This window comes from Pinus tabuliformis, chromosome 1_1, assembly GCF_031772625.1.
Source record: "Pinus tabuliformis cultivar Carrire ecotype Pingquan chromosome 1_1, CPIR1, whole genome shotgun sequence".
In the NCBI taxonomy this organism is placed as follows: Eukaryota; Viridiplantae; Streptophyta; class Pinopsida; order Pinales; family Pinaceae; genus Pinus; species Pinus tabuliformis.
Window position 1 is genome coordinate 551,140,790 of NC_142297.1, and position 25,032 is coordinate 551,165,821.

The 25,032-nt window shown below is 37.5% G+C and overlaps 1 pseudogene; it reads left to right on the plus strand.

Moving 5' to 3' along the window:
* The first annotated feature begins 10,189 nt into the window (after positions 1–10,189).
* LOC149214315 (uncharacterized) overlaps positions 10,190–25,032 on the plus strand; it is a 38,327-nt pseudogene continuing 23,484 nt past the window's right edge.

A 25,032-nucleotide genomic window follows, 5' to 3' on the forward strand; every position in this document is an offset into this window, starting at 1 on the left:
ATTAGAGTCTTTGTAAGAATTTTGAGGTCCTACTTTAGGTTTTATGTTTTTGTGGTATTTGTTTACCTCACAGTAGTCCCAAAACAATCAATGAAAATAGATATTTTGATATTAAGCTCTGATTGTTCCAGTAGGGTTTGCTAGTTCTTCAACTCAAATAAATATGCTTTAATGGGATTTACCGTGCACTTTCCATATCAGACAACTTTATTGTATCCTTCTCCCTGGGTGATTTAGAGAACACCTTGCGCCACCAAAATCAACCATCTATTTTAGACAACTTTGTTGAATCCTTTTCCATGGGTGATTTACCAGGTCACAAAAACAAACTTCGGTTTTGGAAAAAATCTTGGATCCCTTTCCTTGGGTGATTTAGATAGTGCCTTAGGTCACTGAAACTAGCCTAAAATTTATTGGATCCTTTACACATGGTGATTTAGAGAGAGCCTCAACTCACTGAAACCAACCTTCCATTTTGGATAACTTTGTTGGATCCTTTTACCTGGGTGAGTTAGAAAGTTCCCTAGGTTACCAAAACTATTATAATTTTAGTGTTTAAACTTATAATAATTATGACAATTGAAAATTCATAAACAAGGTGAGGAACTCCTAAGACATAGTAATACTTCAGATATTTCATAAGTAGAAAGTTACCTTTTTGATAATTTTGTGTCACCGATTTACAATCAAAATGTTTTATTTACAACATGCTATCCATTTGTTTGATAATTCATCTCTGGAAAAAATGAAAAATTAGCTATATATTTCATCTTTTGGCTACATGAAAATTTGTAAAATGTTTTTTTGTTGGTGAACAAATTTTTGTTAATTCAAACCTTGAATTACTAACCTATGCTATAGTAAATATGTAGGTGTGTAATAAGTACAAAGTTACCTTTTGATCTTTCTTCCTCACCAATTTAAAATAAAAGCTTTTAATTTTTAACATGTTATCCATTTGTTTGATGATTTATTTTTGAAAAAAGTATGAAGATTTGTGAGGTATAGCGAAATATTTGTCAGTGAACAAATAAATGTTAATCCATGACTTATACCCTCTTAAGACAATATAAATATGTAGATTATGTAGGTATCTAGATAAGTAGGGAGTTGCCTTTTGAGCTCTGGGCCTATCCAATTTTAAATGAAAGTGTTTTATTTTCATATGTTCTCATTTTTCTTATGATTCTTTTATGGGAAAATGGATGTGAAGATTTTTGAGATCGTACTAAATATTTCATATTTTAATTTTGGCCTCCTAGTCTCGGTTAAGGATGAGGTGTCATGATGCAAGAGCATTCAACTCAAAAGAATCATTGTATTTTAGTAGACATAGGGGGGTCTTGTGTGTTAAGGAAGTTGGTTTCCTAAGTGTTAAAATTAATGTAATTATTTAGGCTTTTGAGTGATTTTAATGAGAATATGAATTAATTAAGTATTGTGAGGCATATCTATAAATGTTCTGGAATGTTGGAGAACATGAGAGATTTAGGATAGTTGAAAGATTTGAGAATCAGTTGTAAATCTTAGATTAGGATTTAGTTCATGATTTGTGGATTAAAGATGACCCTTAGGGATAAAGATGATATTTTAGGATTTTGTTGAGAAGTTTATGGATCTAAGCCAGGAATTGGTTATAGAATCATTTTGTATAAATGTAAGCCAAAAAGGCAGAGAAAGAGTTAGTCAAGTTAGATAGTTAGTTGGTTAGCTAGTTAGAGGTTTGATTGTAAGCCTACGATCAGTTAGGAAAATAGAGGCCACTGATACATAAGATCAGGCCAAGGAAAGAGTTCCTATGTAAATACCTGTTTATTAATACAAACAACTCGATTTTGAGTTTATATGTATGTATGGAGTAATTTAGTTATAATATGTGTGTGAACTAGAGTAAGTTTTTTGTAACAGAGGTTGCAGATGGAGTTCGAGAAGAACACAAAGAAGAAGCGATATGAAGGATTGTATTAGATTGCTTGAATCCATTCAAAGGATCACAGTTGAGATTCAGGAGTGATTGTGTTAAGAGCATGTGGAGTTAAGTCAAGAGGGATTTATGTTGTAGGGCAATTAAATACTGAAACCCTGAAGTAAAACTGGAAACCACATAAACACTAAGAAATGGCATAAAAGCGAAGTAAAGGGAAAGATGAAGAAGTGAGGTGTCGATGCACAGGGGCCGCTGGATCTTGGAGACCAAAGAACAAGGTTGAAGGTGGTGGGCGATCAAGATTAAGTCACGTAGCATAAAGTAAAATAAATGAACAGTGGAGGTTAAACTTAATTGTTGACAAAAGAGGAATATGGAGGAGCCGTCGTAGTCGTCTGATGGGCGAAGGTCTACGGTCATCGCGCGCCAATAAGCTCATGCATTAGTTAAGGAAGAAAGGCGGGTTTATAAGCGGAGGCTATTTATCAGATGGAGAAAATGTGGTAAGTGGTAATTCGAGGTGGTCACCCGCTTCCATTTATCAGTCGACACATAGCATGTCGTAGGAGGGAGAAAACCACTTTATCGGGAGGGTAATATTCATGCAAGTGGCTCACCCGTTATCGTTGTTAACTGTTGGATCAAATGGGTTTTGATCAATGGTGGAGGATCACCGATTAGTTCTGCTGATCGGGTAATCCAACAACTATCGAATTGAAAGGTAAGATCAACGGCAGAGATTGAAGCCGATAAGGCTTGGGAAAAAGCAGACATGATATGTTATCAACATGGTTTAAGTTCATTTGAGTTCCGACAAGTGAATGGATCAAAGTTGTGATACGATGCGATAACCGTTGATCTGATGGAGTGAAATCAACGGTGGAGGCTGAACCAATAAATTGAGTATCGATAAATGTGCCAAGGTCATGGATTGGCAGAAAGGTAAGGTTCACGTGTGCTTTGTATAGTATTTCTATTATATGAAAATTATAATAGAAATAAAGTGGATAAAGGTTTTATGGGTTAAATTTGAATATAACCAAAGTTAAGAGTGGGGTTTGGTTAATATGCATGGGGTATAGATTAACCAAAGTTTATTGAAGATTGAATAAAGTTCCGCTGGAAAGGTTAATGAAGGGTCAGACTAAGGTTAGTCAAATACAATGTTTCTGCATGAGATTTAATTAAGGGGCCTTAAACCTTTATTTGTGAAGGTTTTCACCATGGATCAGGTTATTAAGGCCTAGGACCAGTGATATGCAATTTTATTTGCATAATGTGGGTCTTGTCGGCTTAGACCGGCATCATATCCTAAGCCATCACATCATAATTGAACACATTAACATGACAACACCTTCCCAAACTTGATAGGAATAAACTCAACTCATTGTGAATAAAAGTCATTTGATTTATTACTTGACCAAAATTAGCTTCATTAACAAAATGATTTGTTTGATATTTTTTTGTTTGTAAGAATGGCACGACTACATCTTTATCATGTCCAATATATCACCCCAATCGGGGCGGGCAATTGAACCAATGATTTCACATCAAGGAGTGCCTTAACAGAGCACCCAATCATTGTCTATCCAAGACCCCGTGAATATTTTTGTTTGAGCTTTAGTTTTTACATTTCTAGTATAATTTTGACAAACAACTACGAAATTTATGAGGTAATAATTTTATCTATAATCTCATATAGTGGTTGTTTTGAAATTGGAGGATTGGAAAATTTTAAGGTATATATTTTATCATTGTTCTCGTATATTTTCTCTTTTTCGTAAGGCTTTATTATTTTTAAAATTGTTTTATTTGAGCTTTAATTTTTTTTGTTTGTAGCATAATCTAGGTAGAAAAATGGAAAAATTGAGGTAAGGTTTCAATTTCACATCTTCATTGTTTGTTTTCATGTAGGAATTTTTTGAGTTATAAATTTATCTTCGATCTCATTTATTTGCTAATTTGTTTGCTATACATCTAGGGTTTTAACATTTAATGTCATGATTTTGTTATATGATCTTATGTAGAAGTTTTTGGATGGAGCTCCCGGAGCTGGAAAAAATGGCGAAACCCTAGGGTTTCTGCCTGCTGAACGACGGTTTTCCCGGATTGTGTGCGACCTTCCGGATCTGGGTTATGGCTACCACCGCGGGCCTGCCTGCGGGTTAGGGTTTAAGAATATTATATGGTTTGGCACCATTACCCGGGCCTGTCGGTGGTTATTTTAAAGGTTTTGACAGCGATTCGGGCTTTCTGCTTCCGTGATTCTGCTCATTACCTGCAGTCGGTCCCCCCTGGTCATACGGTGATCAGGCGGTGTTCTTTGTCGGTTACCATGGTTGAGGAGGATCTCGTTGAATATGAGGAGGACCCCATGCCTGAACAGGAGATTTGGGCACATAAAAAAGGTTCGAACATGGAACCCTAAAGCAAACAGATGGTTTGGTCGACAGTTGCAGCTCACTCGACGCAACACCCACCGTTCCCCAGTAAAAGGAAACATCCGGCTGTCAATGTGGAGGACTTACCGGCCCTAGAATTCCCTCCCCTCTCGCCGACTACCTTGCATCTTCTTGGCTCATGTATGCATTCATCACCCACCTTCGACCCCCCTAGCTTTCTCCCCGCTGCAATCCCCTCCACCACCTGCGTAGGTCTCCCAGCACTTGAACCCTCCATCCTACTCCTTGGCCCCGACCGGCCCCTCAAATCTACATCGTCCTGCTCGATCCTTTATCCATCCTGGTTCCTGCAGCTTAAACCCTCATTCTCCTATTCGTTCGGGCTGCTTCAGCTCCCCATTACTGCCTGCACGCCCTTCTTCTTCTGCCCAGCAAAGCACCTCGGACCCGTGTCAGAACCTGCTAAAAGATTACCCAACAGGCAAGCACTCGGACAAGCAGAAAAAGGGCGGTGCCTTAGACCCTTAGACTCGGATATTAATCTGACCTTTGATGAAGATGTTCACATGGAGGATGCAATGGAGACTGCTAGGAAAGTACTGGTTGGTCATGTCCGTGGAAGGACCTATTCTGTGGAAAGATTACGACAATGGACCGAGGAGATTTGGGGTCAACTCCTGAAGGAACTTCCTACAATAAGGGTCCTAGCCAGAGGCTGGTTTGCTCTACACTTTCATAGAGCGGAGTACACGCAAATGATATTGTCACAATTCTGGCATATTGAGCTAGCACCGGTCCTATTGAAGCATTGGGACCCCCTTTTTGATCCAGAGCGCGAACAGCTTGGCGCTGGGCCTATATGGGTGAGATTTCCTGGTTTACCTATGCAATTTTGGATCCACAAGTTTTCAAGCGTATTGGCGATGCGTTGGGAACCTATCTGGAGCACGATCAATCCTACGAAAGAACGGGCATTATGACCATGGCTAGGATCCTTGTACACCTTAACACCAGGGCGAGACTGGAAGAGAAAATTACTCTACACCGAAGGCACTTCTTGCGCAAGAAACTACTGGACTATGAAGGTGTCCCATTTCGTTGCAGGAGGTGTCACAAAGTGGGCCATTTATACAAAGATTGTCCATTACTATCTGTGGTGACCTCGGGAAATTCGAAGGGGACAAAAAACCAGGATTCGGTGGAGCAGAGCAAGGGTGACTCAAAGCGAGGAGATGGAGATAGGAAACAAGATGCGGCCCCATTGGAGACAACGGAAGGTGCATCAAAGAAAACAAAAAACAGGTGAAAAGCAGCGACCTCTCCTCCTCGGACCCACTCCAAGTCTATAGCGGAAGCTACTTCTATCCTGGGTAAAGTGACTATTCCTATAACTACTGCACTCTATTAAGAAGTTATGTTCTCTGTGCTGCATTCATCTCTGCACCCTCCCTCCTCCGCATTGGGCACTATTCCCTCTATCCCCTGCTCCATCATCCCATCCCCCCCACCTTCTCCACTACCCCCACCTCCCTTAGGGAGATTAACACTCCACCCACCCGCTCCTCCTCCCATTCTGGGATGGGTTCTCATCCATACAATCTCCAATCTAGACCTCGGCCAAAACATTTGGGGTTGGGTCTCTCCCCTGGACGGTAAAAAAAAAATATAAAGTAGCCAGAGGCCGTCCATCGAAGATCAAAACTACCGTTAAGTCGGAGGTGGCAGATGTTGCCACGGGCCGAAAATACACCATAGAAAGGGCACTTAGAGAAATTAAGCCCTCTGCTCCTGTTTCCCCATGATTTGTCTCTCATACAATTGCAGGGGACTAGCCAACCCCAAAAAGAGATTGGCTCTCAAGCGGCTAGCACTAGAATCCAAGTGTGATATCCTCCTCCTACAGGAAACTCTTGGCTCCTCTGAAATCATTACCAGAACCCTCCAAACCACTCTGTCAGGTTGGGTATTTCAGGGTTTAGATGCTAATGGAAAATCGGGTGGCCTAGAAATTGGTATTAATCCCAAAGTTGTCAAGATCTATTCATCTTGGGGAGGGTGGGGCTTCTTAGGTATGGATATTTTGGTGGGAGAACTCGGTATCAGAATTAGAGTGATCAACATGTATGGGCCTAACCAGAACAAAGCGGCTTTCTGGCTTAACTTCTTGGAACATAACCTTATTACAAATGCTACCATTATTGGAGGGGATTTAAACTTTTCATTGGGAATGGAGGAATCCTGGGGTCATCATGCACAAATGGATCCTATCTCGGAGCAGATGAGCACATTACTGGACACCTACAAGCTTATTGACGTTCCCATGAACAAGAAAGTACCCACTTGGCATAATAGGAGAACGGGGGAAGCCGCCTTGGGTCGAAGATTGGACCAATTCCTAATCCATGAAAATCTACTTTGTCAACTTCCCCTGTACAGACAATGGGTTGGCACTGGTGGTTCATCAGATCATCTACCTATTCTTCTTCAAATCTCTAGACCTACCAAGAAGCCGTGTCCTCCTTTCAAATTCTTTACGGGCTACCTTCAAGATCTGGATTTCATCAACCTCGTAACTGACTTCTAGCAACCTCAACCTCCGCTGTGGGAACAGAAGATGGTGGCTGATTTCTGTGAGAGACTCAAAACCCTCAGGAACAGGACCGAGGAATGGTCAAAGAGGAAGAAATAGAGAGATGAACAGGGGCTTGGTTTCTTATCAGAGGAGTCTAAAACACATTTGAACAATCTGGAGAAACAAAAAAATAGGCTGCTACTTGATAAAGAAGAACAATGGAGGTTGAAAAGCAGGGCCATCTAGCTGCAAGCAGGAGATGGAAATACAAAATTCTTCCACAACTTCGCTAATGGTAGGAAGGCAACAAATACTATCTGGTAGCTGCCAAATGAACCTGATGGATGGGCCTCAACTCACAAGCAGTTAGCCAGATTGGGAACTTCACAGTTCAAAAGACAGTTTACGGCTCCAACAGATATCAATTTATCGGAGATCATTAACCTGGCAGTGCTTTCTCCAAGATTTGTGGAACCTGATGTAGTGGAGGATTTGGTCCAATCGGTAACTATGGAGGAACTGGAAGGTACACTAAAGTGGTTCAAAAAAGACAAGAGTCCAGGGTCGAATGGTTGGCTAGTGGAATTTTACTTGGCTTTCCTGGAGTTGTTGGGAAAGGATCTTTTGGCTGTCATCAAAGAGAGTAGAATCACAGGACATATTCATCCTCCTATGAACCACACCTTCATAGCCTTGATTCCTAACACTGATTCCCCTGCATCTTTCAATGACTTCAGGCCTATATCCCTCTGCAACTGCCTTTACAAAATCATTGCAAAAATTATTGCTAATCGTATAAAACCTATCCTCTCCAATCATATTTCCCATGAGAAATTTTCTTTCCTCCACCATCGACACATACAAGAAGCCATCGACAAGGCCCAGGAAGCCTTACACTCCATTAAACAAAATAACCTTAAGAGCATCTCCCTCAAAATTGATCTGTCAAAAGCCTTTGATAAAGTGAATTGGCTTTATCTTAAAATGATCCTTACTCACCTGGGGTTTCCCCCCACCCTCATCTCCTGGATTATGGGCTGCATCTCTTCTGTCTCATTTGCCATCCTCATAAATGGTTCGGCTTCTTCATCCTTCAATATAGATAGAGGCATCAAGCAGGGATTCCCTCTTTCACCTCTTCTTTTCCTTCTAGTCATGGAAGGCCTGAGTAGACTTATTGCTGCAGAGAAAAGGAGAGGGGGACTTAGTGGACTAAAAATCATGGAGCGTTTCTATCTGACCCATCTACTTTTTGTAGATGATATCCTGATATTTTTAAATGGGAGTGTCCGAGACTCTTCCTCACTAAATGCTATTCTGATCCTTTTCTGCAAAGCAACGGGAATGGAGATAAACAGAGAAAAATCTTCCATCTCCCTAACAGACTGCTCACCACAGGAAACCCAGCTAGCTTTTCAAAAGTTTTCCTACCAAGAAACTGATCTAATGGAACGACTCAAATACCTGGGATTTAGACTTAAACCGGATGGATACAAGATTGCAAACTGGACCTGGCTCATCACCAAAGTGGAAAAGAGAATCAGCTGCTGGTGTCATAGATTCCTCTCTAGAGCTGGCCGACTTATACTCATAAAATCTGTCCTTGAAGCCACCCCAGTATATTAGATGTCACTTGCCTGGATACTGCGGGGGATTCTTCACTAAATTCAACAAATTTGCTGCAAATTCCTATGGAATGGTAAAAAGGAGGGCAAAACTTTTGCCTGGGTAAATTGGAACAAAATCGCCACTCCAAAGAAGTGGGGAGGTTGGGGGCTCAAAGTACTCCAGGCATTTGCTCAAGATTTGGTGGCCAAACAGGGTTGGATTTTGTTGAAACACAGTAATCTCTGGATGGAGGTTATCCACCATAAATATATATGGCCGTCGACCATCACTGACTGGGTCAGAGGCACTTCTTGGAACAGGAGAGGTATTTCAGTAATATGGAGGGCTATCCTCAATGCTATGCCCATCATCAAAGAAGGATTACTATGGAGGATTGGAAATGGTGCATCTATCCGAATTGGCATTGATCCTTGGCTGGGCTGTGGAAACTCCCATATATTACCAGAAGGTTTGATTCATCATCTTAATAACAGAGGTATAAAGTACCTTGGACAGATTAGAGACCAACAAAATTCCACTTTTCATTCACAAGCATGGTTGAATGAACAGCATGGACATATCCCAAATGAATGGAGTAGACCTTGGCAATGTTACATTCAGGCACTTACAGAATCACATGTCAGATTAAGGAATTCAGAGGATGAACTTATATGGGCACTCTCAAAATCAAGACAATATACACCAAAACTGGGATATGACAAAATCATTGCTGATAGAAAACCAGAGGCCTTAAAAAAGATGGTGGGATACATTATGGAAATTAAAAGCTCCTCTGCGTACCAGACTGCTGATGTGGAATATATTGGAAAACAAGATCCCCACTGGATCGTATCTAAAAAAAAGGGCTTTCCTAGGACCTACTCAATGTGTACTGTGTTTCAAGATGAAGAAACGACTCATCGCCTCTTCATTTCTTGTCCCACTACCAGGAGCATCTAGTATCAGGTCACTCAATCTCTAAATTTAAATACAAACTAGCAGGGGGCAGACATCAGCTTAGCCTGGGAAAATTGGTGGAGCTCCTCGGCATTGGACAAACCACGAAACCTCCCATTACTTTTCTCTTGGCATATATGGATTAAGAGGAATATTGTTATATTTGAGGACAAACTGGTCAACTGGAACCTTATCCATCCTAAAATCTGTGCGGAATATGCTGATATTCCAAATGACACCTGCAACACGAGACCTCGGCCTATCCGGCAGGAATAGATCAATATATCAATCCCTTGGGCCTATTTCGATGGGGCTGCCCAACAACATGGCTGTGGTGGTGGCATTTATTTCCATTTATCTGAAACCCATTACTTTCAGATTAGTATGGGTCTGGGGCCGGGAACAAATAACCTTGCAGAACTAATTTCTCTCCGACATCTTTTATACTTTGCTATTAAGAAAAACTGCTGAAACCTGCAAATCTTTGGAGATTCAAAGAATGTGACAGATTGGTTCAACAACACTGCTATTTGTTATGCATATGCATTGAGGAATATATTGGAAGATTTTTTGACCAATTATCTATTTCTCATATCTACAGGGAAAGAAATGAAACTGCTGACCGGCTATCAAAAGAAGCGACGCATCGTCCTATAGGGGAGTGGATGATCGTTGAATTTACTCCAACAGGGACATACCAGTACTTTCACAGGCCTTATATAGATGGAGATATACAGGGAGGCAGCGGCCTCTAATTTCACAGCATATGTATATGAACCTTTTTTTGGCACACAACTATGTATAACAGTAAATGCTTGTAAATATGGACATCTTCTTTGCACAGAAGATACTACTGAACTCTATTTTGATGGTCTCAACACCATTACTGTATACACTCCAGGTTTCTAGTTTTTGTTTTTGATTTTGACAGTGGTACAGTGCCACAGTATCAGCATATGCCTTCGGGCATCTACAACATGTAATTTCACTATTGAAATTATGAATTTTCTTATTCTGAAAAAAAGATCTTATGTAGAAGTTTCTTCAACACAAATGAGATTAATTCACATTATTTTTCATGCTCTTGATTTATACTTTAAGCATGGAAATGATATAAATAATTCTCTGGTGTAGCAACATTTAGTAATTCCTCAAGGGCTACATTGTAGCTCGTGAGATCCTAAAAACAGAACTAAAAACCTAAATCCACATATATAGATTCAAGACCTAATCCATAGACCCTAAAAACACATCTTAAAATCATAAATCCTCATAAACAGATAAAAAGATGTGAACCATATTAATGAACTTAGCTCTAGAAAATTTCATGGTAGGGATTCTACTATGCATGTTATGCTCTTTTCTAGCTAAAATCGCTAGTTGAAAACATTCATGTAGTTATTTTAATCCTGTTACACTTTCTTCCTCAAGTGAAACTAAGGCACATATGCCTCAAAATATGGCAATCCAATTTGATGAGCTCACAATCTGCGAATGTTTTTGTATGCTTCTATTGTGCAAGCCTAGTCTAATGGAAATGAGTGCTTTTAATATGTGGCTTGGGTGTAGAGCTATTAATCACAAGATTTAATCCCATGATATGGTTGTAAGATTTGGTATTAAGGATATTTTTTTCAAGCCTTCATCCATTTGTGGTAGCTTATCCCTTGAAATATATTTTTTGAAAAATATTATTTCCCTTTAACATTTAATTCCACTTGTTCTTTTTCTATTTAAGGTGAAATACACACAACATGAATACACATATTTTTTAATATTTTTTATCAGGTATTTGGCATTTAAAGAAGAATACTTGAAACTTATTATCCTTTTCTTACTAGTCATGAAAAGTATAGTCCCTGCAACCTTTAACCATGGTCTTAATCTCATAGTTATGTTGTAGCATTTTTGTTTGTGTCTTGGTCGTGGTTAGGTTAAAATAATACTAATTTTGCATTTTTTTACAAATAAAATACTTTTAAAGTTTCATCATCGATCTCTTTTAGAATCAATCCAATTGAAGTGTGCAAGCTAATAGTATCGTGCAAAATTGAAAAACTTTTATATAATGTTGTTATTTTTAATCTCATCTCTATGTTGTTTATCACGACCAAACCTTGAAATCTAAAATGGATTTGATTAAAACTTTTATCTGATCCATTGATAACAAATTGATTGAATCCCTTGAGAATGTTGATTTTTATTGTGTTCATACTCCTACTAATTATAATTTTAGTCATGGAGTAGTTGGAAAACTCTCTTAGACCTTTGAATCATGGCACTATAAGAAATGAAGTTGTTGTTGTTTATGATTCAGCTAGTGTATAAGTTTGAAAATAATGATGAATTGAAAATAAGTCTAAGAGATAACTATTGTGCTAGAATTCCCAAGGCTTGCACCCAATGATCTGTTAGCATTCCTATTGTTTCAGTAACAATACTAAATTTGATCAAAGTATGGCTGTATCACTTATGAGTTGCTCCCTAATTTATTTAAGGTCTCCTTTTTCATTTTGATTGGTTATTCCAAAATAATTTTGACTGCAAAGGAAAAAAATGGATTTTCTGTACTGATTTATGTTATTATGTGAATGCGACAAAGTTGTTGGTTTTCAAAATAATGTTTGAAGCTGATGAATGCAATGGAACACATACTGGTCCAATCACCATTCAAAAAATGAGCCATGACAAGTTGTGATGCTTGCTGGAGTTTTTATATAGTGGGAGCATCTCAGACGAGGTGATTAAACAACATGGGCATGTGTTGTTCATAGCAGTTGAAAAATATAACATTCATTTATTAAGTAAAATTTGTGAGGCTTACATTTCAAATTCTTTCAACCCATCAAATGGTTTGAATGTTCTTGAGCTAGCAACAATATTCTCTGCTACTTCTTTGCAAGAAATAATTGTAAATAAAATTATAAAAATCACGATGAAATTATCTTCACTAAAAAGAATGAAGGGTTTGCTATGAAAAATGCACTACTTTCAGTAGAAATGATAAAGGCATTTCTTAAAGAAAACAAGGGTAAGTCATGATTCCAATCTGAAAAATATTTGAAGCTTTAGTAATTTTATTTAACACCCTCCTCCCACATCTACCCAAGTAACCGTCCAACTGAGATAAATATGTGACGAGAAGTTACTATGATATGATTCGACCTCCTAAGTCATGTTAAGGAAGTGGAACCAATGGAAACACACCATAAAGAACTTCAACATCAGTAATAAGGCCCCTAAGAACCATCCCAACCTTCATGCTAACTAACCCTTGAGTCCTACTGAGTTTTTAGACTGCTTGACCTCTGGATGCTCCCATGCTATGGGCATGCCAACGTCCAAAGAGCTCTAGATGATCCCATAAGCCTGCATGCCTGTGTCCAGGGAATATTTCCAGTAGACCTGTGCTAGAGTCTGGGGAATTTAAGGCACTTTTCAAGCCTACAATTTCGGCCATTGCCCATAACTTACTGTAGCTTCCATAATCCATTAAACACATGATGACAAGATTAATAAACCAAAAAATAAGTCCAGGACTAGGCCTGACCATCCCCATCCAGGACTGACATTCGGTCAAACACTCGGCATGAATTAAATCTATAGGTTTAAATAACAGATCTGAACATAGGGGTCTTATACTTATCCAGGGATCACTAAGAATAATTTTTCCCTTACATCATTAGCTGCAGTACTATCTATTAGGTCATAGATACATTGTTCACTCATTTACAAATAGAAACATGAGGAGAGCCATACATCATCACTATCAGAATACATGCTCATAACCAAAAACACAATAACAGAAATACCATGAATACATCAGCCATAGAATCCACATATAAACCGATATATTTACACATGAAAGACCAAGGAAAATAATTTCTCATTAATGAATGTAGAAACCAACCAGTGACGGACTACCACATTCCACCCAACCATAGATTGGCTGAGCCAAATTTCTCTTCAGCCAATCCTCCCATGTCATATTCCAAGCATGAATGTGGGACCCATAACCAACAAAAAAGAACCAAACAAGCCTGGATGATACCAGAGCTATCCACCTCCACGTGAGGAATTTTAGTGCCTCCTAGTCTCCTAGGCTTTACCGTAATCCACAGTCTGATCTAGGGATCACTAGGCCCTACACTGAGATCCACTCTTCATGCTTTACCATACATCCCATCCTGGGACTACTAGGCCCAATGGAGAGCAATCCACCTCTTGGATTTTCCGTATATCCCACCATTCACTGACAAGGATTTCTAGGCCCACCGAGACACACAATCCTAACTTTAATGCAACCCACAATCTGGTTCAGGGGTTACTAGGCCAGTGGCTTTACTGTGATCCACAGTTCGGCTTAGGGATCACTAGGCCATGTGTTTGTCATTTCAAAGATTCATCCCACTCAGATTCAAATCCATTTGGAAATCTAGCTCAACTGAAGTATGAGAACCCATTTCATCATGGCTATCCAGAAATGTCAGGGCTAGGCTGCAAACGCTGTCACACCTAGTAAAACCCATGCCATGACAGAAAATAACCATATGCAATACCATGCATGGCAAATCTAGCAAGGAAGTCACACATGCAAATCAATACCTACAAAGAATCCTGTTGTAGCGAATTGATCTTGCTCTTCCTTGCTTGATTTTCCTTCCTCTTTCCTTCCTTGTCTTTCTTGATCAAATGACAAAGTGCTCCAAGAATACTCTAAGTATCCAAGAGTGAGTGAGAGAGAGAGAATAATGAGAGAGATTCAAAACTGAACTAACCAAGCTTGCCCACTTATCCTCAAAATCCTTTTCATCAATGAGGCCTCTATTTTCTTCATTTTCCATTATTTTCCTTCAATTTCCTCCTCACATGCAACCCATGACATTTCACCTTCCTTTTCTCTTAATTTCCATTATTTTCGTAAATAAATGTGCCAAAATGCCATTTTTCCTTTCCAAATCCTTAGCCATTTCCTTTGCCAATTTCCTTTAGCCATAATAACCGAAATGAACACCCACTAGGATGTTTTTCCCACCATTCAACCTGGAATACGTGTCCCATCAACTGTGGTCTTATATTTTTTTACATGGATTTTTAACCAGGGCTTTTACAAAACCCTCCCCATTGGGTTGACACCATCCTCAGTGTTCAATGATACATATAACCAACAAGACTGTTGAAAACAAAACATATTGCCCATGGAGCTTTATAACACTGCTCATTGTAATATTTACAATGACCACTACTAAAACATGACAAACATACCATTTAATGGATATTTACAACATAACCCATTATGGTATTTACAATAATCACATAAACACATAAACATTTGCTTCAACCAACAATTAACCATACTATTTATGGAGCTTTATAACTCTAGATTGATACAGTATTTATAGTAATACACACATATACACATATGCACATTTGATCAGCAACCAAATGAGAGGATACGATGTTTGCATCCAAAACAAGGGAATCCAAAGACTCACACCTCCACCCTCAAAGTAATACTAGGATTCACCTCCTTCCTAGGGAGTCCATAATCCATTGCAAGGTCAAATCTGCATCCAATGTCCAGCGCTACTATCCGATGAAACTTGTCCTCTCAATGTAAAATTACCAGCTCATTGTTCCAGGGAACACTCCCAATGTGCATTTGATTCCATCTGACAATGCTAATGACCAAAACAAATATATTCCCGACCTTCCCTTCTTTGCTACACAGTCCCTCGGGCAATTCAGTCACCCCCTCCCATGCAGTCACACACCTTCCAAGTTCTGTTGGCACCCCCATCTTGGGTTGTCCATCCCTTGTTAAGGCTTCCTCGCATCAGAAGATAGAAAAACCAAGGAATATCCCTACCTTAAAACCATCATAATGGTCATAGCATGCTCATGGAAATCAATGGACACTATTGGGTACCAGTGTCCCACAATGACCATGCCCTTGAATACTTTACTAGCATACTGGTGCCTATTCTAATTCCTTTTGTTGCGGCTGCTAATTCTTATAGTTTATTTCAACCACTAAACTGGGCATGATCATGATTTCTTGTACCTAGCACAAAATTTCCATTAGATTCAAAATAAATTGAAATAACTTCAAGTCATACCTCATTGGTGGCTCGTCAATAAGTTACACTTGCAACTTTGTTTGCTTCTGCCACAACAAGTAAAACTAGCATCTTTGATCAAATCCTCATGTATAAATATATCACATCAGGTTAGCTCAAAACACAACCATCATAAATCAAAATCATCAATGATCTAAAATCACCTATAAATGACCTCAGAAAAATAATTAAGGTATTACAGACTCAAGTGCTGGGGTGTGCCTATGTTATTTTATGTAATGGATCGATAAGATTGCGAAATACACAGACACTGAAACAGTAAGAGAACACAGAAAGCAAACACATAAACACAACAAATTTAATAATGAGTTCACCCAATCCTCTTGGGCTGCGTCTCCTGGTCCATACTTCAGTGGTGGCCCTTCTATTGTGTCTTAAAGCAGAGTTTTTACAATAAGGAGCTCAATTTGAGTCTCACTTTAACAAATGATGATCAGTAGGATTGTACTTGGATTCCCCAAGTCTTTAGATTACACAGACTCCCCTTACTGAATCTCAACCTCAACTGGTCTCAGTGGTATGAGTCCAATTTGGTACTCAATACCTGACAAGTATACACAGAGGGGTTGCTTGAACCTCTCAAGCCTTCTCTAGAGTTCACAGACTCTCAGACTCTCTCTGTCTCTGTCTGCTCGATGCTACATTTGCTCTGCAGGTTAGCTCTGCTTCTCTACTCTCTACAATTCACTTCTTTCTTGCCTTTCAGTTTTTAGCTTCTCTTTCTCTGCTCTCTTTACTCTTTGTCTGTTCATGGATTAAAGCCAATCTGCTCCCTAACTATTCGTTTCTGCTTCCCAGCTCTCTGGATCTCCTGCCTCTGTCCACTTGAATTCCCCTGCTCTGTGTCATCATCACTGTGTAATGCTACACAGAGAGGTAACCACTTGTTTTCTCACGAACTGAGTGTCAGTTCTCTTTGAATGGTCGTTATTTCCGTTGCTCCAAGATTTCCCGCGAAACTGATTCCTTTGCCAACTCATCAGTCATGCCGGACTTCAAATCTTATTTGACTCAGCCTATTTCTCCATCGAATTTGGTCATACATCGGATCGTTTCTCCGCCGTTGATCTGGAGCCTCCAGATCCTACTCTCTCCGTCCATATCACGCGAGTAAGTAACATGACCTTTACCCACGCGATGTGAGCTTTTTTCTCTCTCATCCACTGGACGCGTGTCACTCGGTGTATGGCATCGGGTAGGACCCGGTCAAACCCGCTTACCGCTTGAAGCCCTTCCGATATCCTACCGGTTTTAGCGCGGGACTTGCCTTCTGACGAAATCGACGATTTCCGTACAGTTTTATGCTTTTCCTCGTGACCGAGCACTTGGGGGCTTTCCTTCACTGAGGGGGACACCCTGCGATACGCGATTAGGTTTTTGGATTTGACCTCCCGTTTGTCAATTTGTGCCAGTGCGCGGTCACCATGGGCCAAAAATCTGTGTACTTTGACCGAGGGTCCTCGTTGTTCTGTGCTGACCACAAATTGCCATTGTTCAAAGGTAATTTCTGATAAGCTTCGACATCCATAATACTTTGAAACTTCGGTATGAGTTTTAAAAAGTTTAGGGAACTTTAAGAGTGTTTAAGGATCAAATTCGGATCAATAAATCATATGTAACCATCATAAAACAGAATCATAGATCACATGTAATAATCATAGACCAGAATCATAAATCACATGAATAATAAAACTGAAATAAAATGTTGATACTTATCCTTTAACCAATCCTTATCTTCTACCTTTTTCGTTATTCCGTATGCACACTGGGTCATTTTCCACACCTAACAAATGCCTAGTTCCTTCTCCTCAACCATGTGCACACACACACAACCACACACGAAATACAACACCATGCAATACATGAACCTACACCTGACATACCACACATACACCAACACCCAATATACAACACAACACAATACATACTCCTACATTCGGTGTACATCACAACGCAATATATACACCTACACCCGATGTACAACACAATACATACATCTATACCCGATGTACGACACCACATAATACATGTACCTACACCTAACATACCACAAATACCTACACATGATGTACAACACAAGACATATCACTATGTCACAACTACATAATGCACATACATAGTACCGCATGCTTGAAACACAATATGTATGACATGCACACAATACCACACATATACCAGTACCATATGTACATCATATACACAATACCACCTATACAAAGCATCACCTTCACAACGTGTACACAACATCACATATACATGACACCACTAGCACAAGGTGTACAAAATGCCACGTGTACATCATACTGTTGTCACTCACTGCAAAATTTGTTTTTAGCTAACCAAAGTGCAAAATAAAAGAAATGTTTGCAGCCATATTCCAATCCAAATAATCCCTCAAAGCCAAATCATACCCCCTCCATTGGATAGTTCTCCAAATCATCTTTCCAATGGTATATGGAACTCCTCAAATGGACTCTGGAACCAAAAGTTAGAGAAGATTGAAGTTGCCCTGTTGAAAGATAGAAAACAAGGAAAAAATGCCTAAGGGTAAAATTGCAGGTCTCGACATATCGTCAATCGGAAATCCCAATGTGCAACACAACCATGGAATTGTTTCACCGATATGCGATTAGCGATCCTGCACATAGGTGATCCCGCATATCAGAGGTCCAAGGCATCATAGCATCAAGAGATTGACGCATCGCAATCGTCGATCAAACAGGTGACAACCTTTGGGGGTTGCGATATCGCATAAAGTTTCAATTGCGATTAAATTTTCCAGGATTTGAGCCTCTAGTTTTAAAGTTCCAGGAATGCCTTGAAACATTTAATAAAGCAAATTAGTTGAAAAAGTAGAAGAGGGATGGCCTTTTCTCTCTCCTCTAAGGGACCACGTGAATGAGCATCATTTGACCCGATAAATGAAACGTGGTTAGGCATGATTGATTGTGATACATGGCACTTGGCAACACATGGTCTATTTCGATAAGGGAAAATAGGCAGCATGACGTGGTGGTACGGTGGACACGTGGCAAACAGATTCAACATTTTCAGGGGTCATATGAGGCAAAAAAGAGTGACACATGGTAGCGATGATGTCACATATCAGAGATCAACGATCAGAGGTTGCAACATGTGTGCATCAAAAATGAAATTGTCGATTGAAAACCTTCGATTCAGGGGCTTCGATATAAGAGTTGGCCCATAGTCAAGAGGAAATTAAAGAACTAGGGGTAGAGAGAAGTTTACAAAGAAACGATATCCCCAGGCAGGAATAAAAGGCCTTATCTCCTTAAGGCTAAGCACCGAGTCAGAACCCTCAGTCCTATGGTTATAAATGTGGGAAGGGCTAAGCATAAGGGGCTTGTCATATCGGAGGTCAACAATCGACAAATTTGAATACTACACCACTGTGAAGTTTGCGATATGGAATCACTCTGATAAGGAAGTACAAAGATTTAAAGGCATATGGGTTGGCAACTATGGTATTGAATGAAGGTAAGGAGCACTTGGAAATCGATATGGGTTAATCGTGTGGAAGCCCTTGGGACAAGAAACCAAGGACTACATGGGCATCATAAATGAATTAGACTTATTTGCATGCACGTCTCCATGAATTAAATGGAAGTATGGTACTCAAGAAGGCTTAATTTCTCAGCGTGGAGATCTTCACAGTCAGATAATGAAATAGTGCTAGGTTAATCTCCGCTTCTTCTATGTGACAAGCAACCACATTTGATTGCTACTAGCTCTAGAGAGTGGAGAAATCAGGTAGTTAAGGTGAAAGTGACGAGAACTGACCAAGAAGCTAGAGGGACACATTGTGGTGGAGACGTGGCCTGATCAAGGGCCTTCACAGGAACAACATAAGTATATTTTCCTTAGTCATCTTTTAGTTTTTTTTATTTCCATTTATTTTGTAATTTTTGTGTATTTTCAAGAAAGGAATCAAATCATTGGTAATCATTTTATGCATTAGAGATATCGCACACTGAGACAACTAGTCTATCGGACAACTGGCCCTTGGATGAGATATTTTGTGATTGATTCAAAGCTCCCCCTCTCCTTATCAATAGGGGGAAGAAACACTTAATAGAGGTTTCGAAATTCTGCACCCAAAGTTGTCCAAAGTTTGTGATTCCAATTTGGTTCTAATTTCCTATTCATGAGGGACTCGAGCGATGTATGGCTAAATGTAATGGAATAGTATATTGGACTCATTTTGAGGATAATTAAAATCCTTGGTGATTTCAATCATGGCTATAAGCAATATCTTTTCCCCTCTGTAAATCTCATTTCATGTATGTTTATCTTCTACTGAAATTGTGTAATGAAATTGCTGGTCTCATTCTCTCATTGTTATATGTATGCTGCTAAGTAGTAACAATACCTGTGTTGTTGAAAGATTTACTTATGTACCTTTACGAGCTCAGATTTGCATATGATGATTAGTGATAAGTGTATCCATGAGCTATAGAACATGAAACCTTAATTTGTGCTCCACAATTCCTGTCATTCCATCTCTTCTGTCTTCCATCCTTCTGCCATTGCTACTTAGGATTCTATCTTGTTTATAGACCTATACATCTATTTCCTTCCTTTCTCTCCTCCTCTTCACCTTTACTACAACTTGAATATTAAGCTGCTCATTATCGCGTGTTGGCCACCAGAACAAGACATTCCTCTTTGAGATCAACCCGATTCACCACTTGTATTTCGATCCATGTATCTGCTTGAGTTCACCTTGATGAAAGACTATTGAACCAAGCCCCCTATATTATATTTCCAAACTACGTGACAAATGGAGTGTAGCAGAAACCCCTCACTGATAATATTCCATGCACTCCTCTATCTAAGATGTCCTACGCATCATACTACCATAAACACATAACTGTAAATGCATAAATAAATACAAAAATACGCCAATTATCTTACCTTGTTGTTCCAAGCACGTTGTTTTCAACTGAACACATCCACATCATCTCTCAAGGGACACCAATTCCCTTGACAGATCTAACTATAACTAGACTCCAATTGTTATACCTGTCAAATACATGTCCATGAATATAACACATACCCACATAATGTCAGATGAAATCAAGGTTAAGGATACATTTGGTATGCAAAGCACTCATTTGATTGGAATTAGGATTTACAACCATAGCCAAAGGAATTATTTCCCAATTCCTTTCTTTTACCTTTTTACCTTGTTGCAATTGAGGCTTACCATGGATTTCCACATTTGCCTCGTAGCAGCGCAGGATGTAAGCTTTACTCCTACGCAGGAGCACGCTGGTCATACAATGCAGATTGAAAATGATGTAGCACAAATTAACCACGTATCAGCGCAGGAGGAAAGTCTTATTCCTACGCAGCAGATTCATGAACCTCAGCAAAATAATGAAGCCTCTCTCGCATTGGACGGTGACCAAAGTAAGAACTCTTCTAATTCTCTTCACCGCCTCAGTAACAATTCAACAGTAGTTAACCTCTCTCAGCTAGTGATAGATGACAACTTAAAACTGCTTCTTGAAAAAGGTTTAAATTTTGCTGTGTCCCCAGCCAAAATTCCTATATATGACATCATAAGTAACATTGAAGTCATTATAAAAAACAATGACCAAAACAAACCAGAAGAAATAAGACAGGATGTTTCTAGAATTCTTAGAAATGCCAGACCTCCCCCCAGCAACATATCCAAAGAAGAAGCCATAGCCTTAAAAAACATAAAAAATAACAAGAACATCATTATCTTAAAAGCTGATAAAGGTAATGCCACTGTCATCATGAATAGGACTGATTATGAGCATAAAATGGAAGAACACTTAGTCAACAGTGGTTGTTATAGAGTTTTAAACAAAGACCCTAGCAGCAAAATTCTTCGCCTAGTAAGTGATAAAATTAAAAGCTCCTCCCTAGATGCCTCTATTAAGAAAAAATTAATTCCTAATAATGCCATTATCCCTAGAATTTATGGAGTGCCTAAAATCCACAAATCTGGTGTTCCATTAAGACCTATAGTGAACACTATAGGATCCCCCACTTATTGGTTAGCTAAATATCTAGCAAGTAAGCTTAGACCTTTAGCAGGGAACACTCCCTCTTACATCAAAGATTCCTCCTCCTTCATAGATTGGATCAAAAACCTAGAATTTAACGACAATGACCTAATGGTTAGCTTTGATGTTGTGTCTCTCTACACTATGATTCCAATGGATGAAGCCTTAGAAGTCTTAAAGAACATTACAAACTTAGAAATGGTGGAACTTATAAGCATTTGCCTTAAATCTTCATACTTCAGTTTTAAAGGTAAAATTTATGAGCAAAATCATGGTGTTGCAATGGGTTCTCCATTATCTCCATTGATTGCCAATCTTTACATGGAACACTTTGAGCAAAAGGCCCTTAGGTCTTTCCCCTTTACACTTGAAGAATGGAAACGATTTGTAGATGATATTTTTGCTAAATGGAGCCACGGTTTAGAGAGGCTCATGGAATTCTTATCTCATATAAATAGCCTCTCTCAGCACATAAAATTCACCATTGAAATTGAGAAAGACAACCAACTCCCCTTCTTGGATGTCCTCCTCACCAAGAAAGATGGTAAGCTAAGCCACCAGGTCTTCAGAAAGCAAACCCACACCGACAGATATCTTCATGCAAACTCCCACCACCATCCTAAGCAAAAAATGGGTGTCATCAAAACCCTAACCACCAGAGCCTCTAGAATCTCCGACCTTGAACATCTAGATGAAGAACTTGCCCGTCTCCATAAAGTTTTTGTAGACAATGGCTATCAACATCACACCATTCACAAAATAATTAAAGATTCCTTAACCAGTAAACAAATTAAAAGAAAATCGTTTGATAACCCTAGAATCTCCCTTCTCTATATTAAAGGAATCACAGATAAAATTGCCAAAGTTCTGGCTAAGCACAACATCATGGTATCTTTCACACCCCCTAACACCATAAGAAACATGCTTGAATCTGCTAAAGATGCAATTGACCCAAAAAATCACAAAGGCGTTTATTAAATTCCCTGTTCACGCGGTAAAGTTTATATAGGTGAAACAGGAAGATCTTTTGGAGTAAGATTAAAAGAACACATTAGTGATATTACTAGAAATAGGTCTGATAAATCAGGTCTAGCTGAGCACGCTTGTTCCTCCTCTCACTATATATGTATGGAACAAGCTAAATTAATCCATAAGGAAGACCACTATTTAAAAAGAAGAATTAAGGAAGCAATTGAAATTGAAAAATCCTCTAATAATATGAATAGGGATGATGGTGTGAAACTTAGTAGTACCTGGAAACCCTTACTAAATAAAGTAAAGTAATCCAATTTAATTAAAATAAAAATCATATATATATATATATAAATTAATTCACTAATTAAAACAAAATCTAAACTAAATTTAAAATTAATTTAATTAATTAATTAATTAAATTGATTTTATTTTAAATTTAGTTTAAATTAATTTTAATTCAGCTTTATCTTAGGTTAAATTAATTCAACTTAATTTAGTTCATAGTAATTTAATTTAGTTTAAATTAATTTATTTTAAGTTAAATTAATTTGAATTTTATTTTTAATTTAGGTTAACTAATTTAACTTAAAGTAATCCAATTTAATTTAAATAAAATATATATATATATATATATATATATATATATATATATATATATTAACTAATTAAAACAAAATCTAACCTAAATTTAAAATTAATTTAATTAATTAATTAATTAAAGTGATTTTATTTTAAATTTAGTTTAATTTAATTTTAATTCTAATTTAGCCTTATCTTAGGTTAAATTAATTCAATTTAATTTATGTCATAGTAATTTAATTTAGTTTAAATTAATTTAATTTAAGTCAGATTAATTTGAATTTTATTTTTAATTTAAGTTAACTAATTTAACTTAAAGTAATCTAATTTAATTAAAAAAAAAATTATATATATATAGATATATAAATTAATTAACTAATTAAAACAAAATCCAAACTAAATTTAAAATTAATTTAATTAATTAACTAATTAATTAATTAAATTGATTTTATTTTAAATTTAGTTTAAATTTAATTTAATTTTAATTTAGCTTTATCTTAGGTTAAAATAATTCAATTTAATTTAGGTCATAGTAATTTAATTTAGTTCAAATTAATTTAATTTAAGTTAAATTAATTTGAATTTTATTTAGGTTAACTAATTTAACTTAAATTAAAATAAATATTTTATTAGGTTAAATTAATTTAACCTAAATAAAATTAATTTAGGTAAATTAATTTTATTTAAGGCAAAATTAAAGTAATTTAATTTAATTTAGGTCATATTAATTTAATTTAAGTTAAAGTAAAGCATGTTAGGTTAAATCAATTTAGGTTAAAATTAATTTAATTCAAGTTAGTTTAGGTTAAATTAATTTAGGTTAAATTAATTTTTAATTTTATTTTTAATTTAGGTCAGATTAATTTTATTTTTAATTTAGGTTTAAGTCGATCAATTAAAGTAAAATAAAAATAAAAAATAATAATAATTAAAAAATTAGTTTATTTAATTAATTTATCTATAAATATATGAAAATCTAGCCGACCTCACATGCCCAAAGTTATCTCTCTACCCTTTCTATCCTTCTATTAATAGATTCACAATTGCTTGGCTCTCTCTTCTCAAAATACAGATTTCATTACCTTGATGATGGACTCACCTAGCTAGTCCGAAACGTCGGTTTCAAAATTTGCTCACAGGTTTTTCCATTGATTAAAAAAAAAAAAAAAACCAATTATTAGTTATGTAAACACATCAATTGTTACCTTGTCACGCTAATACCAAGCATGTTTCCTGCAAATCTTCACAAATGTCAGCCACATGTTCCAAATATCAGTACAATCATATCTATCAATTTGAAATCAACCTTTACCAAGACTAACAATCATGTCATAATCCATAGTCAACTCATATTCATTAGATATAATGCTACAACTATCACCTACTACACTCAAGTACATATCAGCTGTCTCTACACATATGTGTTAGTACAATCATCATAAAGAAAGATCATCTGAACACATACTCCTATTATGCAATTCATTAAACATCCAATGAACTATAAACATACCATGTTAGATAAGTAAACTAGACAACATAATAGACACCACACACTCAAACTCCAAATAGAAATCATAATCAAACAGTAAAGCACAATGTAAATGACATAAGAAAGTTCATACCTTAATGTATCTCAGGGGAGGTGATCTTGTCTGCACAATCAATCTAGATTAGCACAATATAACTTCACAACATATCAATTCAACCACAAATAAGGTCATGATATCCATAATAGTCACTAGCTAACATGTCCACATCATAAGCTCATAAACATTTATCATTCATACATAATAATCACATCTGCACAATCAGT